We start from the raw sequence: 16445 nt of genomic DNA on the forward strand, positions 1-16445 counted from the left end.
CCCCCCCCACGGGCCGGCCCCTTCCGGGCTTGGGGAGCAGGCTCAGGAACATTCCACACCACCCCCAGCCCTCTCTCCACGGCCCGGCAGCAGCTGGGGCACATTTCCAGCTACAAATCGAGCCGCGTCTGCCCCTCCCCCCACTCTCTGGGGCCTCGTGCCTGCGGCTGGGGGCGGGGTGCTTACACAACACACATCTGTTTCTCCGGGTTCTGGAACTGGAAGTCCGAGATCAGGGGGCCTCTCTCCTTGGATCACAGACGCTGCCACCATGCCGCGTCCCCCACAGCCTTCCTCTGTGCACACACGGGGAGAGAGGTCTCAGGTGTCTCCTCCTCTGGTTGGTTTTTGAGCTGGCCCCACGCCCAGCCTGTAGCCCAGGGCAGGTCTTGAACCCGAGACCCGAGATCAAGACCTGAGCTGAGATCAAGAGTTGGACACTTAGCTGACTGAGCCGCCCAGGCCACCCTCCTCCTCTTCGGGGCAGCAGTCCTGTGGGATCAGGCCCCCCGTATGATGTCATGTAGCCCTATTTACCTCCTAGAAGCCCTGTCTCCGGGTGCAGCCGCGTCAGGAGTCAGACCTTGCACGCGTGAATCTGGGGGCACACGATCCAGGGCGACCTCCCACCAGAAGGTGGGCTCCTGAGGACCAGGAGCTCCGTCCCCGGTCACTGCTGTGTCCCCAGCAGCAGGCACACAGCGCAGGCCCCCTGGGACACATGAGGTGGGAGAAGCCTGGCATCTGTGGAAAGCTGGGGCTTGGGGTTCTCTGGGTGAATCCAGTGATGTCACAGCGTGTCAGCTTCAACAAGGACGCGGACCAGGTGTGCACTCAGACGAAACAGAACCACGTCAGGCCCCCGAGCCACCAGCTCATCCTGCGGCTTCTCACACACACGGCCTCTGCCTCGCTCCGTCCGCTTACGACGCAGGCCAGGAGTGTTAGTATCAGTTCATCGGACACGTAGGTCATCGGGGCCGGGGTCCCCAGCAAGAAAACAGGGCGCCGGGACAGCTGAGACAAAACCGTACGAGCATCCGTTTACAGCTTAGACAAGACCACGACAGCTTCCTGTCCAGCAGCCTCTGCAGGAGCGACATTTACAACACACCCCGAAACAAAACTACTAACCATGAAACCTCGGTCACTGTCGCAGGTTGGGGCAGGTAGTCTCCCAGAGGTCAGCCCACAGGACCAGCAGCACGTGAACGATAACCCCATAGGTGGAGGGCATGATCCAACCCTGATTGGCACACCTTAGCGGCCAATCCTCAGGGGGCCCACTCTCGGGATGCTCAGGATAGTTCCTCGAAAGAGCTTATAAAAACCCCTAGGGGCTCCTGGGGGGCTCAGTCGGTGAAGCGTCTGCCGTCTGCCTTCAGCTCAGGTCGTGATCCCAGGGTCTCCGGCGGTCCTGGGATGGGGTCGGGCTCCTCAGGGGAGTCTGCTTCTCCCTCTCCCCGTCCCTCTGCTCATGCTCTCTCTCGCTTTCGCTCAAATAGATGAATGGGATCTTTAAAAAATTAAATAAATAAAAAATAAAACCCCTAAATTTGAAAGCCAAAATGGCAACCTTCTCGGGTCCCCTTCCTTTCCGGGAGCTTTGCACTATGTCAATAAACTTTGCTTTGCCACTCTTCGTCTGGTCCACCTCTTCATTCTTCGAAGCAGCGTGACCACGAGCTGCGGGCACTAAGGGGACAAAAGTCCTGTAACATTAAGACGCCCGGTCACGGATTTCCCAGCTCCTAGCCGCACTCAGGGCACACACAGCCCCAATCCCCCGACACACCCCAAACCCCATGCAAGCTGCCACCTACCGCCGCCCACGGTGCCCCCGGGAGCATTCCCGCGCCGTCACGGGCAATCCCCTACCCTCACGGCGTGGGCAAGTGCCCAGGTGCCCGACTGCAGGGAGTGGGCAATGTTTGCGTTCTTCAGCTAGGGTCACCGCACGGGGAACAAAGCGCTCTTTCTCAGGCGAATGCTGATCACCTGGAGGTAACTCTGGGAGGCCGATGTGCCAAAGGATCCCGACACCCACACACACAGGCCTCCACACGGTGCACACGCACACAGCCCAGCCAGGAGGACCTATGATGTGCCTTGAATAAATCCTGCCCGCGTGCCCTGTTTCCCTGCCTCCTGAAAAAAGCCAGGCATCCTTCTGCTGGGGGCGTGGGGAAGGCTCTGACCAAGGACTAACTTCCCCTTTCTGCTTTATTCTCCTCTACCTTGTATGGGTTTTTTTACAACAGCGTGTTTCACTTTTACAAGAAAAAGTCTGATGGAGAGATGTGTTGACATTCATTGCTGGTGAGGGCTGGGCCGCCGGGCCAGCCCCAGGGGAACCCACGGGTTCCCCAGAAGGCAGTCTGCCGGGCAGTCAGGACGGTTCCTGTCTGCTGCACACCCAACTCCCCACCCCACTGGCCCGTCCCCCCGCCCCCCGCGCTCCAGCCCTCAGCCCTGGACTAGGGGTTTGGAAGTGAATGAGGGCCAGCGCCGGCCCGGAGGGATGGCCTCTGGGGCCTGCACACCTGTGTTCATGACGGCCGGAGGGAGGAAGCGGTGTCCCTCACAGACGAATGGACCAGCGCGTGCGTTACCTGCACCGTGGACGGTCACCGAAGCTCTGACGCGCATTTTGTGGAGCATGGTTGACCCTGAGGCTGCGGAGCTCCAGGAACTAAGCCAGTCCCAGGAGGACAAACTCCCTCTGAACCCACTTGCACGAGGGACCTAGAGTCGTCAAGTTCCTGGAGAGAGCAGGCGCCAGGGACCAGGGAGGGCGGGGAGCCAGGGTTTCATGGGGGCAGAGCGTCAGTCTGGGAAGATGGAACGTTCCGGAGACGGACGGCGGGGACGGGCGCACCACGGTGAGTGTGCTTCATGCCACTGAGCTGCGCACCCGCAGATGGCTAGCACAGTGAATCTCATTTATATTTCATGACAATTTTTTAAAAATAGATCAAAAAAATTTTAAGAGAAAGCAGGAGGGAGCCTCGTGTTGGTAGAACGTTCTCTATCCTGCCCACATCAGTGTCAATATCCCCGTAAACCCCGTACCCTAGTTTTGCAAGACATCACCAACGGGGGAAACCAGGCAAAGGACACGCGGGGTGTTTCTGTATTATTTCTTACAATTCCATGTGAATGACACCAAAATAAAAACCTCACCTAAAAAATAAGAGCTGCACGCCGCTCAGGCGTTTTGCTCTTGTGCGTTGGGTATGTGGTTGGGCAACAAGTCCCACGCCCAAGGCCTCCGCGGGTCCCGCGCCTCAGAAGCACCGCCCCGCCCGTTGCCACACAGGAAACCCCTGAGGCCCCGGGTTCCCGCGAGGACAAGGTTCCTGCCTACCCTGAGAAGCTACGGTTTCTCTTCCAGTATATTCCACAATCGTGTTTTCTCCCTGAATTGTCATAATGAGATAAAAAGTGTAGCTCTACTTTGCCTTTCTCTTTCATTTAAACGAGGTCACTGGATGTCGTTTTACACAGAAAAGCTTGAACACATGAAGTGAATGCTGGTGTGTGGCCATGGCCTGATGAGATGCACCTTGCTTGCTCACAGGGCCGTCCAAGCAGCGCTGAGCCCCCACCCCGCCTAGGCCTGGACAGGGGTGGGGGCCGGGGCTACTCATCACTCAGTACGTGTCCTCAGGCCTGCGTCTCCGTGTCCTACCGAAGATACGATATTCGGGGGACCCCCTATACTGCTGCTTCGATATCCGGCAGATGACAGATGGGCTCCCCGGAATCATCAGCCCACCTCCTGACCAACTGCCCAATTGATGAAGAAGCCCTGGGTTAGTCCCCAAGAGAGGCCTGGGCCAGGGGAGGAGGGGCCTTATCCCCAGTCCAGAGCCGCCCGGCCCCCAGGAAGCCATGCTCTGTTCAGCCCACGTTTATGAGGCACCTGCTGGGCGCCTGGGAGGCTCAGTTTGTTAAGAGTCTGCCTTTGGCTCAGGTCATGATCCCGGAGTCCTGGGATCGAGTCCCGCATCGGGCTCCTGGCTCAGCGGGGAGTCTGCTTCTCCCTCTGGCCCTCTCCCCTCTCATGCTGTTTCTCTCTCTCTCTCTCTCAAATAAATAAATAAATAAATAAATAAATAAATAAATAAAATCTTAAAAAAAAAAGATATGAGGCACGTGCCGCATGCGGGGCTGTGGGCACAGACACGGCCGTCCAGGCCGTCCTACCCACACAGGAAAGACACGCTGCTTGACGGGGTAACCGGAGCGCTGAGTGTGAAGTTGGGGAGCACCCGGGGGCACCACTAATGGGGGGCGGCTCAAGGCCCCACCGGCTGGAGCTGCACCTGACAGGGAAGCAGCAGGAGTTCTGGGCAGCCGGCTGCAGGCTGCCGTGGTCACTACCCCAGCAGCGACCCATCCTCTTTGGGGATCCCTCCCTGGATGAGGTCACAGCGGGGCTCGTGCTTCCCCAGAAGATAAATTCCCGTCCGGGTCAGCGTCTCTTCACCCCTTTCCTGGAACCAACCAGAAGACCCGCCCAGGCCTGGGCATTCCCTCCTGGGCTGTCTCCCCTACGCCCCACCCCCGGGACTGGGGCGGGCTTGGCGGGCGTCCCACCGCCTTCTCCTCCGCTAGGGGGACAGCGCGAGCCTTTCCCGCGAGCGGCAGAGGCTGAACTGCTGGGCCTTTCCCACGGTCAGGTCACAGGACACCAGGGGGCAGCAAAGCCCAGACCCTGTGCTCCGTCTCCCCTGGAGGTGCGTGCCCCCTTCCCACCACCACGTCAGAGACAGGGGAGAGTGGTTCTCGGCCTCACCCCCCTAAGACGATGCGCCCCGGGCCCTGCCCCAGGCAAAACGCAGGGTGCTCTCTGCCCAGTGGGCTCAGTGCAGGACCCTGGTTGGGCCCAGGACAGAGCAATTTCTCCGCTCTGATGCCACGTGGGGAAGGCTGTGCTTACCCTTGGAAAAAATGCGGGGCGACATTTGGGGGACCCACAGGAAGAGCGCTGGGTAAGGCACACCCTCTGCTCCTCTGAGTCCACACAGGTGGCCACCTCAGGGCAGGGCCAGCCCGGCGCAGAGAGGCCCTCGCCCACCCCTGACTCCCTGCGTGTCCACGGCAGGCTCTCGGCCTGCTCTTCTGTGAAATGGGGACAGTGAGGCTCCTGCCTCCAGGCTGCTGTGATTTTGGAGCCCACGACTTGGGGGGCCAGCACACTGCCCGTCCCACAGGGACTCAGAGTGAACAGGAGGCTCCCCAAAGCAGCCCAGGGAGGAAAGGAGCTGCCCCTGGCTCGGCACATCCTGAGGGTCTTCCCTGTCAGTGGGAGCCAGAGGAGTGATCTGGGCCTTGACCTCGGGTCCAGGGAAGAGGCCAGCAGGGCAGGGTCCCATCCCGGGAGGCAGGGGATCCGTCCCCACAGCCTCGGCAGGGCCCGGAATCAGTCAGCCTTGGGGGATGCGGCAGAGGCTGCAGATCAGCACCTTTATCCAAGCTCCATGGTGGTCCCACTCTGAAGCATACCCACCTCCACCACTGACCAATGATCCACCTGCAGCCCCTGGGGATGCCCCGCTGGCGGCCAGCACACAGCCACGCCCTTCCAGTGCCCGCACCTCCCACTCCCTCCGCGCTCTTACAGAAAGCATCCGGTCCTTCATCATCCTGGAACGGAGGTCCAGCTGCAGGGCTTGGCTGGGGTGACCACGCAGCCGTCCTACCACCCCTACACCCCCCCAATCGTGACCATTTACAGACCTTGTAACACACAAAGCCCTCGCCCCCAGGACCCCTCCTTCAAGCTGCAGATGGGGGGCCCTGCCTGCAGCTCACGGCGCCCCGCCCGCAGGCTGGGCTGCCGGGCCAGGGCCCTGGCGCTGGGCAGGAAACAGGAGGGGAGACGATGTGCCCTACTGTGGGAGGGGCGCTGCGCCCAGCCAGCCCAGCCCTCTCCCAGGGGCCTGGCAACGTTGCCACCACCACCACCTTGCGAGTGGGGACTGCACCAGCTCGCGGCTCTCGAGTGGCAGCGGGACTCCAGCGAGCGCTCTTCCTCCTGGCCCGCGTGTCCATCGCGCCTGGGGCGCAGAGCGGCTCGCCTTCCCTGAGGCCCGCTCAAGGCCCTGGCAGGGCTGCCGGGGCTCGGGGGCTGCGCAGACTGAGCCGGGCGGGTGAGCGGGCGGCGGAAGCAGGCCGTGGAGGGGCGGGACCTGGCCTAGGGGGCACCCCTCAGCCGCCCCCAGCCCCCACCCCCACCAGGCCGGTGCGGCGCTCACCCAGGATGTTGCCCCCTGTCTCCACGCTGTCCCTTCTCCAGCTCAGGGCTGGGGTGGTGCCTGCAAACTTCTCAAACAAAAGGGAGGCCAGGGAGGTGGCGAGGGGCGTCTGCCTGCCCCGCCCGGGCCCCACCCCCACCCCAACCGCCGGTGCCCAAGACCCCACCCGATCTTCATTCTGGGGGTGCATAGGGGCTGTGCCTGCGGCCAGGCGCACAGGGCAAGAGGGTGGTCGGAGGAGGTGGAGGAGGCCGGATGCTGGCAGCCCCTTTATGCGGAGCAGGGCGGTGGGGCCTGGGCCGCGCGTGCCTTCCCACGCTCCGCCTCCAATCAGTGGCCAAGGCTGGACAAAGCGCAGCCCCCCTCCCCGGGCTGCTGGGCTGGGATAATGACGCCCCCGCCCCCAGCAGGTGGGGGTGTGAGCGGCGGCGGGGGGACACGTGGGGCACTAGCTGGGACGTGCCCTACGACCGAGTCCTGCTGTCAGACCCTCACAGAGCAGCCCCCACCGTCCAGCTGCCTGCCCAGGATGCAGAGGCCAGGGGGAAGCTGCTGTCCCTGGGGGCTCAGCGTCCAGAGCAACTCCTTCCTGGACCCCACCTTCCCACCCTCCAGGCACAGGTCAAAGGTCCCCCTCTGATCACTGCTTGCTCTCAGGAGCCACGCTTCGTCTCTCCCCTGGGCCTCTCCCCTGGGCCTCTCCAACCCCTTGCACCTGACTGGTCTTCCACCTGAGCAGGAGTTTTCCCAGCCAGACACCTGCTGGGCCTGGCCATACTCACTGGGGGATAAAAGTGGCTGCAGGGGCAGCTCGAGATGTGGAAACAACAGGGAGATGCCGCATCAGAGATGGGGTGCTTACCAGCAGAGGTGCCCCTTGAGTGGACGAGGGGCGCTGCCCCTGGAAAACCCCATCCTCATCTCACTTTCTGGAAGGCCAGGCTCCAGCGGCCACCTCCTGCAGGAGGCCCTCCGAGCTCCTCCTCCATCCCCCAGGCTGGTCCTCATATTATAAGGTCATCATGGGAGGTGTTCTGGACAGTTCATTCCTGGGGGCAGGAAATGCACAGGTTCCCCACCCCGGCGTCCCGGGGACCTGGTACTTTTAAGCAGCTGACCTTAGGAGGCTCTTCCACTAGCCCAGGGAGCAGGCAATGCCGTCCTGCATCTCGGAGAGGAAGCTGAGGCCTGGGGGGGCAGGCTAGCCAGCCCTCTGCCCCTACGGCCTCGCCGCCCTGTTACCTGCACTGTGTGGCAGGATGCGGGGGGGGGGGGGGGGGGGGGGGGGCAGGCGCGTGGCTGGCCGGGTGGCTGCACGAGGCTGCTCCCAAGCCCCGGGCCCGGGGACCTCCTGGCCCCTGCATGGTCCGCAGGCGGGCGCTGTCCCCAGGGAGGCAAGCCCCGCTCGGGGGTGGCCAGGTAGGCCCAGCCGCTCCTCGGCTCGCCCCGCCTGCCTCCAGGCGCTGAATGGCTGGGAGCCTTTTGTGGGCCAGCAGCTGGTGGCCGGCCCTTTATGTGGGGCTGTGGGAAAGTCGGCGGGCAGGCTCTCACAGCCGCTCCAAAGCCCGGATTATCTCGGGGCCAGCAGGACACCCTCTCAAGGATGTCCCCCCCACCGGCAGCGGTGGGGAGGGGCCCCCCCATAGAGGTCCTGTCTGCCAAGCACTGGCCCCAGAGTCCCTCAGCAAGGAAGGGCCCCTGAGAGCAGAGCCCCTCGGACGCCATGCGCCCTGCCCCCACCCGCCCAGCTGCCCAGGCTCAGAACTGCCCCCGAGCTGGGAGGGGCTTTCAAGGAGCCCCCACCCGCCTCATCCCTCCTGATTGTCACGGGGGTGGTCACAGGAGGGTCAGCTCGGGGCTGACAGCCCCTACCCCACCCACGGGTGGCCATGCCCACAGCTGGGCCAACTTGCGGCAGGCCCAGGGCTGAGGTCAGACTTGGGGGTGCGGAGGGGCCTGGATAGGGAGGGTGTGGCAAGGAACTGTGCACTTATTTAGCACCTATTGCATACAGGCTAAGCAGGACACACATCTTCCTGGACCTGCTCAGAATTCTGAGGGGGAGGCAAGACGACCGAGCAGGGGACAGACCTAGGCCTAGCTCCCTACCTGAGGCCACCCCGTCCTGGGTGCACTTTGGCCCATGAAACCCAGCCTTCCCCAGCTCCAGCGGCCAGCTCTCAGGCGGCCCAGAACTTGGGCAGCAATCATGCTCCAAATGAAGTGGGGTGGGCCGAGGCGAAGGCTTAGCAGAGCCCAGGGCTAGGACTCCAGGCACGGCGATGTTAATACCAGCAACAGTGTGGGGAGGCCGCCTGAATGCTCTGCCTTTACCCCCTCCCTTCCTTCTTGGCACCTGCCTCAGATGGACTGTTATTAGCCCCATTTGACAGATGAAGAAACTGAGGGCCAGAGAGCCCAGCTACTAAGTGGCGGCACTGGATTGGAACCCCGAGGCCACAGCCCTAGCAGCTCAGAGGTCCTCTGGCAGGAGCACCCAGGGGGCAGCAATCAGAAGGGGTGGGGTTGGGGTGGCAGGCGTCCCCCTTTGTCCCTTTGTTCTGCCAGTGGTGCCAGGGCCGGGGTGCACAGGGACCGCCGAGGGCTGCGGACATGGGAAGGCGCGGGCCAGGCCAGATGTGCGGCCCTCCAGCATGTTGTTCGGGAGCTGCTGCTGCTTCCCCAACCTTCAAAGGCAGCCTGGGGGAGCCCCGCCTGGCTCGGAGGGCTCCCCAGATGGCCTCTGGGCCCACAGCTCCACACACAAAGCCCGCACGCGCCTTTTGTGCAGGATGAATGTCCACAGCAGGGGCGGAGTGTGGGAAGCCACCCGGAGAGGCCCTCCCGCCCAAATTCCCCTCTGGGCTGGGGGCGGGCAGGGCTGCAGGGCTGCAAGGCTGCTATCTAGAACCGCATGCCCCCCCCCCAGCCTCCCGGCATGGCACCAGACCAGCAGGGGTCCCTGGGGCCGGTGAGACCACTGAGACCTCCTCACACCGTGTTTCACACACAGAGAAACAGTCCTGAGGGGGCTGACAGGGGCTGTCCTCGCTTTCCCACGAGTGAGCTCCAGGGTGGGTGGGGTCTGCCCCGCGGGGCCCAGAGCCCAGTGGACAGGCGGCCGCTCACTAGACCCTCCCGGCTAAGGCCAGGAGCCATCTCAGTCCTGGGGGATGGGGCAGGAGACTGAACATGAGGTCACCGCCAGACATGGGGGACAAGCAGAGCAGGAAGGGCCAGACTCTAAAGCCCTTGCCCATCTCCCCCACACCCTGCCCCACGGCCAGGCTCTGGGCACTCTGCCTGGCACCTGGCAGCCACTTAAAGAGGGTAATTATTGCCCAGCAGGGGGTGGGCAACTTTGGTCTTGCTTCCTCCCGTAAGCTTGAGGCCGGCCGGGATCCTGGGACTGGCTTGGCCTCTCTAGCTTTCATCTGTGAACTGGGGTGCTGTGTCCTGGTGGGTCTGAGGAGACACCCAGCCCAGTGGCCGGAGGGAGCATCAGGTGTGCCCTGCAAGCTAGTCCTGAGCCTCACTGATGGGTCCCCGCCTAGGCTGGACCCCTGTACCCCTAACAGCTGGCCCAGACTACCAGTTATAATGGGGGGGAGGGAGTCTGTGGTATGTGGAAGCCCCAGCAGGTACCCAAAAGGAATGTTGATGAAGTTGTTTGGAGTCAGGAACAGGGGTCCTGTGGGGGGTTGGGGAGGAGCTGGGGGGTCCAAGGATCAGCGAGGTGGCGTGACCATGGGGGGCGTGGAGCCTGAGCTCCAATCAGTGACCCTTCAGGTCCCCACAATGCCTGGGAAGCAGAGGGTCCTGGCTGGGATGGAGCTTGTCAAACTGGGGTTCTTGGCTCTTTCAGCCATCCTGGGGTGTGGGGGGTCTGCGTCAGTGTGTCACTTTGTGAGACAAAGAGAGGGGACTTCCAAATCCCACGCCCAGAGCTGCCCAGGTCCCCTCTGCCTCCACCCCAGCTTCCCAGGTAACTAAGCCACCAGTGGGCGGCCCCCACCCCCATGGGTCACTTCGTTCTTTCTTGCTCCATCATTCGTGTGCAAATTAGTTGCCCACCCCCAAAGCCCTCTGCCTCTGGCTTGCTGCTTATTTTGGGAGCCCCCAGTGACTTGACCAGGCCGCAGGGGAGCTCTTCAAAGATCGGCCAGACCAACCCTTCCACCATCAGATGGGGAACACAAGGCCCAGGGAGGGCCGTCCCGGTGTCCGGCAGGCCTACAAGCTGGAGCCAGGAGGAGCAAGGGGCTGGGGCCCGCCAGTCCAGTACCCAAGGGGCAAATGGGGTCAGACTGTGCAGGAAGTGAACTTAGCTAGGGAGAGGGAGCTGGGGTGATTTTAGAACAAAATAAGTCTTCCTCGGGTGCAGAATGCTCTGAGGGCCTGGAACCGTCCAGTGTGTGTGAGGGGAAGGTCCCACCCCCCCGCCCCCCCAGCCAGACCCTGGAAGAAGCACAGTGGTTGATGCAGGGGCTGAGTGACCAAAGTAGGAACAGATCCAGGAACCCACTCTGGCCCTTTCCCTGGAAGGAGCAGGTGCCCCATCTGCCCTCACCCAGGCTCCAGTCTGGCCTCAGCTCCCAACAGCCTCGGGTACAAACTGGCCCTCGGGGTGCTCCCCTGTGCAAATGGGCATGATGACACTCGGCCTTGGCAGAGGCCACTCCTCAGTGGGGTCCCACAGCAGCCCCCAGAGGAGCGGGGCGGGGGGCCGGGGAGTGAGGACAGAGATCCGCACAGTGCGGAGCGTCTACACTGAGCAGGTGCCATCCCTCGCCTGCAGTACCGGCTCTGGGGTGTCAGGCTGTCCCCGCCCCACCTGCTCACCGCTGCCTCGTATCAGGAGGGCAGCCCCCACCCCGCCCCACAGCGAAGGGGTGTACCTGGCGTGCTCCCACAGCATTTTATTCATGGACGCTCGATTTGAGTTTCAACTCATTTTCATGTGTCACAAAATATTTGCCTTCTTTGGGAGTTTTTTCACTGGTTTAAAAGTGTAAACGTGTTCTTGGGGAGACATAGACACAGGAGGGCCTGATGCTCGCCCCTGTGCGGAGCTGGATCTCCCCAAACCTCAGCGGCACCATCGTCATCCCTGTTTTACAGACGAGGAAGCCAAGGGTCGGGGTGGGTTAAGAGCCCTACCCCAGCTCCCAGTGGGGAGACACCCCAGGAGGGTCCACGGGAGTCTGGCCTCCAAGAACCATGGTTGGGGTCCCCACGCGCCCCTCCTGCCTGCGCTGGGCTGTGGGTGTACGCTGGCCTGCAGTTCCCACACTGCGGCCGGGCCATGGAAGCGTGCCTGGCCCCCCCCCACCCCGCAATGGCATTAGTGCCGGGCTCTGCCTCTGAATGAATGGGGGCGGCCACGGGGGGCGAGGGGGGGGCAACTCCCAAAAGACCATCTGGCTCTGCGTTATAATAGAGCAATAAAGGGCTTGTCTGCCTTTCAGAGGTTGGGAGCGAGCTGCTCTCTGACACGGCAGGGTTTTAACCAGCTTGGGACTGCGACCTGGGCCTGCCCCCGGCCGCTGAGGGGGTGGGGGCCACGTGGGCCATAGAGGCCCCTAATCCGGAGGGGGCCCATGAGACTCAAGGGCTCCGCGCTTTCCCACACCACCCGCCTCTGCACGTTCACGCTAGCCGCTGTTTACACTGGGGAAACTGAGGCCCCAGAGGCTGGGGCTGGTCAAGCCTGGGGTCTGCGCCCTTCCTGCTCAAGGACTAGAGCACCCTCCTTTTGGGAACGTGGGGCCTGCTCTGGCCCGCAAAAGCTGGGGTCTCCAAGTCTGGCCTGGGAACTTGATGGGACTGCAGTTCACGTGTGATTTCCCCTTCATGAAGGGCAGGAGCCCCTAAGATCAAGGGGCAGTCTGCCCCTCCGCACGGTCAGGTTGCAGGGTAGAGCCTGGTCTTGATCAGCTGAGAGAAGGGGTGGGTGCAGAAGCTGGACTCACCACCGCTGCTGTCCAGGAGAGGAACCAGCTTGCCCCAGGCCCCCGGGGGTAAGAGGTGAGGCTGAATTCACAGCTGGACCGCTGTCCAGGGCCAGCTTCTGGGGAAGGGGCTCAGCCCCCTGAATCACAGAATCTGATGGAGCCAGCATGTGTGTGACCTGAACCCCAGTGTTCCATGTATAAGGCCCCAGCCCAGGCCCCCTCGTGGGTACTCACACACAGTCCTTCCCTGCTCAGAGCCCCCCGCTCCCCGGGGCTCCCCATCATGGAAGGAGAGATTGGTGCGTAGACAAGGGGTGTGTGGGGAGCCCTGAACCCCTGACTCGGTGACCCTGATTCAGTGTACTGGCCTCTGTTCGGGTGAGAATCACAGGCAACCCGAGCAGTCAGCCCCAGCAATGGGGTCTCCTTCCTGGCCAGGGGCCAAGGGGGCCAGGTAGGATGGGCACTACTCTCCTCTCAGCAGTGCCCCACTCACTCACCTTTGGCCACCCTTGGGCGTCTCCAGCAACCCAGAACTAGTGCCTCTCTCAGGTGGTCTCGGCAGGGAAAGCCCACTGTACGGAGGTGAACTGAGGCACAGAAAGGACCAGCATGTGTTCAACAGAAAGCCAAAGGCAGAGCCCAGCCTCAGCCTAGACTTGCCCCCTGCACCCAGTGCCCATGGTGAAGATGCTCAGAGAGCAACCTCCCGGGCCCCAGCTGCACCCCAGTCCCGCGCCCCGGCCCCCCGCAGGGCGCTACTGACATGCACAGGGAGACCATCTGCGGGGAGCACATGTGTCTGTGCGGGTGGGACGGTATAGACGCAGACGCTGTGGGAGCTGGGTGCAGAACTGGACGGGCCATGGGAACGTCACAGTAAGCAGGGGACTGCCCCTCCCCACACGGTGCAGGAGACGAGCTGCTCATAGGGTCTTCCCCCACATTCCCCCCAGGGCCAAGGCTCACCTGTTCCTGACGAGGAGACGGAGCAGTGCTCAGCCCGATGTGAGCGCTCAGGGGCCTCTGACAGCTGGGCAGCGGGACACCTGAGCTGAGTCCACACGCGGACCGGCCAAGGGGAGGGGCCGCGCTGAGGGGCCCGGGAGCCAGGGCCAGGCCCTTCATTCCCGGAGCCCGGGGCACACACGCCCAGGTGCACACACAGGGGTGAGCACACACAGGCAGGCAGGCGGGGGAACCTCTTCCAGCCAGGCTTGGAGACGCTGGTCCCCACTTCAATGCCCCCCACCCCAAGCCCGGACCCCACCATTCTCTTTGCCTGGCAAAGTGTCTGCAATTCCTTATCTGGAACACACCCACTATCGCTTCAAGGACTCCTCAGGCATCTCCTCCTCCAGGAAGCCCTTCCTGGGCACCCTGTCTTCCCCTCCATTCCCCAAATCCACTGCTCTTCTGAAACACATCAGTGCCTCAGCCCTCCCCAAGATGCCAAGCCCAAGTGTGCATACGCCCTTTTAGAAATCCCAGGAGTAGATGTTCCCTCAAGAGGATCTGGAAAATACAGACATAATGAAAAGCAACCAAATTTATGCCCCAAACTGTTGATATTGGGGGAGCTTCCCTCTACCCCTCTGCCAACGTCAAGTGGTGTCCCGGCCAGAGTGTTGGCCTATCTTGGATGTACACCCCTCAACGTTACCCCCTACCTGTGAGGGTTTCCCCAGCCCCCCTCCATCCCGGGGTAGGGGCCCGGCCTCAGTACCCTCTCAGCCCCGTGGGCCCAGGTGTCGGAGTCCCTGCGAGGCCCCCAGTGGGGAGCGGGGAGCAAGAGCTCCCACCTCCATATCCAATTCTTTGGTATGGGACAGGGGTGCAGGTGGCTAAGGCCAAGGGGGGCTGGGGTTCCTCCTGGCCGGGGGGGTAGCCACTGCCCCAGGGCACCCCTGAGTGGTGGGGCCACACCACCGCCAGTCCCACACCGCGCCTTCACCGTGGCACAGTAGTGTGCGTATCTCACCCGTGGCTCCCAGGTGGCCGTGCAGACGGGGCGTGTGGAGAAGGGCTGCGCCCGGGAGGGCAGTGGGGTCCGGCTGCAGCCACACGGTGACCTCGGACACGGCCCACGCGCTCGCCGCCGCCAGCACGCCTTCCGGAGCCGCCAGGGAGACTTGGCTCGCGCTCTGTCGCCAGGCCTGGCTGATGGGGAAGGCTCAGGCCTCTCCGTGTTGCAGGGACATCTCACGCCTGACCTCCGACCTCCGGTTCTCAAGAGTCACCCGGGAGACGGAGCGCCGTGGGATGGAGCTGGGCGCCACCCCAAGGCGCGTCTCCCGTGAGGGCGCGGCCGTTCCCTGGGCTCTCACTGGGCAAACAGTCGGCCTTCTTTTAAAACACGTCCCTATATATCGTAAAATACGCCTAACGTAAAATTCGTGGTTGTAACCGCTAAGCGTACGGCTCAGGGGCGGGAAGCACATTCACACCACACTGTGGGGCTCCCGTCCCCACCGTCCGTCTCCGGAACCTTCCGTCTTCCCACACTGACGCTCTGCCCCCAGGAAACTCTAGCCCTCCCGCCCCTGGTGCCCACCCCGCCACTTTCTGTCCCCACGGATCTAACTCCCGCAGGTACCGTGTGTACGGGGAGTCCTACAGGACCTGTCCTTTGGGGACTGGCTTATTTCACTGAGCACGAAGTCCTCGAGCTCCGTCCACGCTCCTTCCTTTCTAAGGCTGGATAATAGTCCATCGCATGGAGGGACCCCGTTCTGCATGTCCGTCCATCCACCAATGGACCCCTGGGCTGCTTCCACCGCTTGGCTCTTGTGAGCGATGCTGCCGTGAACGTGGGGGAGCACACAGCTCTCTCAGCCCCTGCGCCCAGGTCCTCGGGGTGTACACCCAGAAGAGGAGCTTCTGGACCCCGTGGTGGCTCCCACTTACTTCTGGGGAACCCCACACGGCTCCCACAGCGGCTGCCGCGTGTCACTTTCTCCACAAGAGGCCCTCCTCCTCCGACCTCAGGAGCAAATGCCCCTGCAGCCCTACCCACCCCCATGGTGCCACCTGCTTTGCAGTCAGCCTGGGAAGGGGTGTGGAGGGTGGGGGTCATTTAGAAAGAATTATGGTCCCAGATTCCTGAATTCTAGCATAATCAGCCCAACTAGGGGAGCCCCCCACATCCACAGCAAGGCATCTTCCCTCAGAGGCTGTTTCTACCTCACCTCACCCCAGATTTACTGAGCTCTTCAGGGTGGGGGGCAGGACAAACTCTCCCTCCTCCTCAAAACCCCAGCTGGAGGAAGGACCCCCCTCCCCAGCTGCTGAGGGCAGCCAAGGCGGAGGATCCCACCATCCCTTGCATCCCCGGGCGCTTCTGTGCAAAGCCCACCAGCCTGGAACGGGCCTCAGCCCTCCCCCAAACCGCCCATCCGCAGTCCCCTCCCCCAGGCCTGGTGGGCCAGCCCCCTCGGGTGGTGTGAGCCAGGAGCCCAAGGAGTTTCCCACACTTTGGCCCCATTCATAGTGTTAAACGGCCCACAAAGGCCAGGCGTGTGCCCTGGAAGCCGCAGAGCGGCCATCTGGCCCGCACGCAGGGGGGGGCAAAGGTTCTCATCCGGCCTAGCTGGGCTGTAACACCGCTCATTTCATATCTCCCACAACTGAAAAACGGACCAAAGCTTCTCCAGTGCAGGGGAGGAGGGAACAAGGAGGCAGCACCACCTCCCCGCCACAGCCCAGTCGCCACCCTCACCTCGGGCAGGCCCCCCAGGCCCACTGTGGGTGGGTGGGCAGCTGGGGGGGGTGGGAGCTGGACCACGTCTCCTGCACGTGTCTCACTTGGACCAAGAGCCAGCTTGGGGGAGGGGGTGAGGGCAGGACACAAGCCCTAGCCAACTGCCCCTCCCAAGCAGGGGAGCGGGTGAGGCGGGGAGTGGGAGGGCCTGGCCTGAGGACTGCCCTCACTTGTGGTCAGGGCCCGGGGACCCCCACGGCTAGCAGCCAGGCACTTAAGGCACACGTGGGCTTGGGCCCGTGTCTAGCCAGCGGAGGCCATGGTCAGGGCCAGGGTGGGCTCAGGGCTTGCTCCCTGCCCCTGCATTCCCACAGCCCTTAGCCAAGCACTTCCTTGGTGCTGAGTCCCTGGCTGGTAGGGTGTGGGCAATGGAGACACAGGTCAAAGTCATCCTGTCCCTCCCCACCCCAGCCCACCCCCAGGGAGCCCATAAGCACACAAGGGACACACCAAAATATGACAACTGCC

This window comes from Phoca vitulina, unplaced genomic scaffold (genome assembly GCF_004348235.1).
Source record: "Phoca vitulina isolate PV1807 unplaced genomic scaffold, GSC_HSeal_1.0 scaffold2, whole genome shotgun sequence".
Lineage (NCBI taxonomy): Eukaryota > Metazoa > Chordata > Mammalia > Carnivora > Phocidae > Phoca > Phoca vitulina.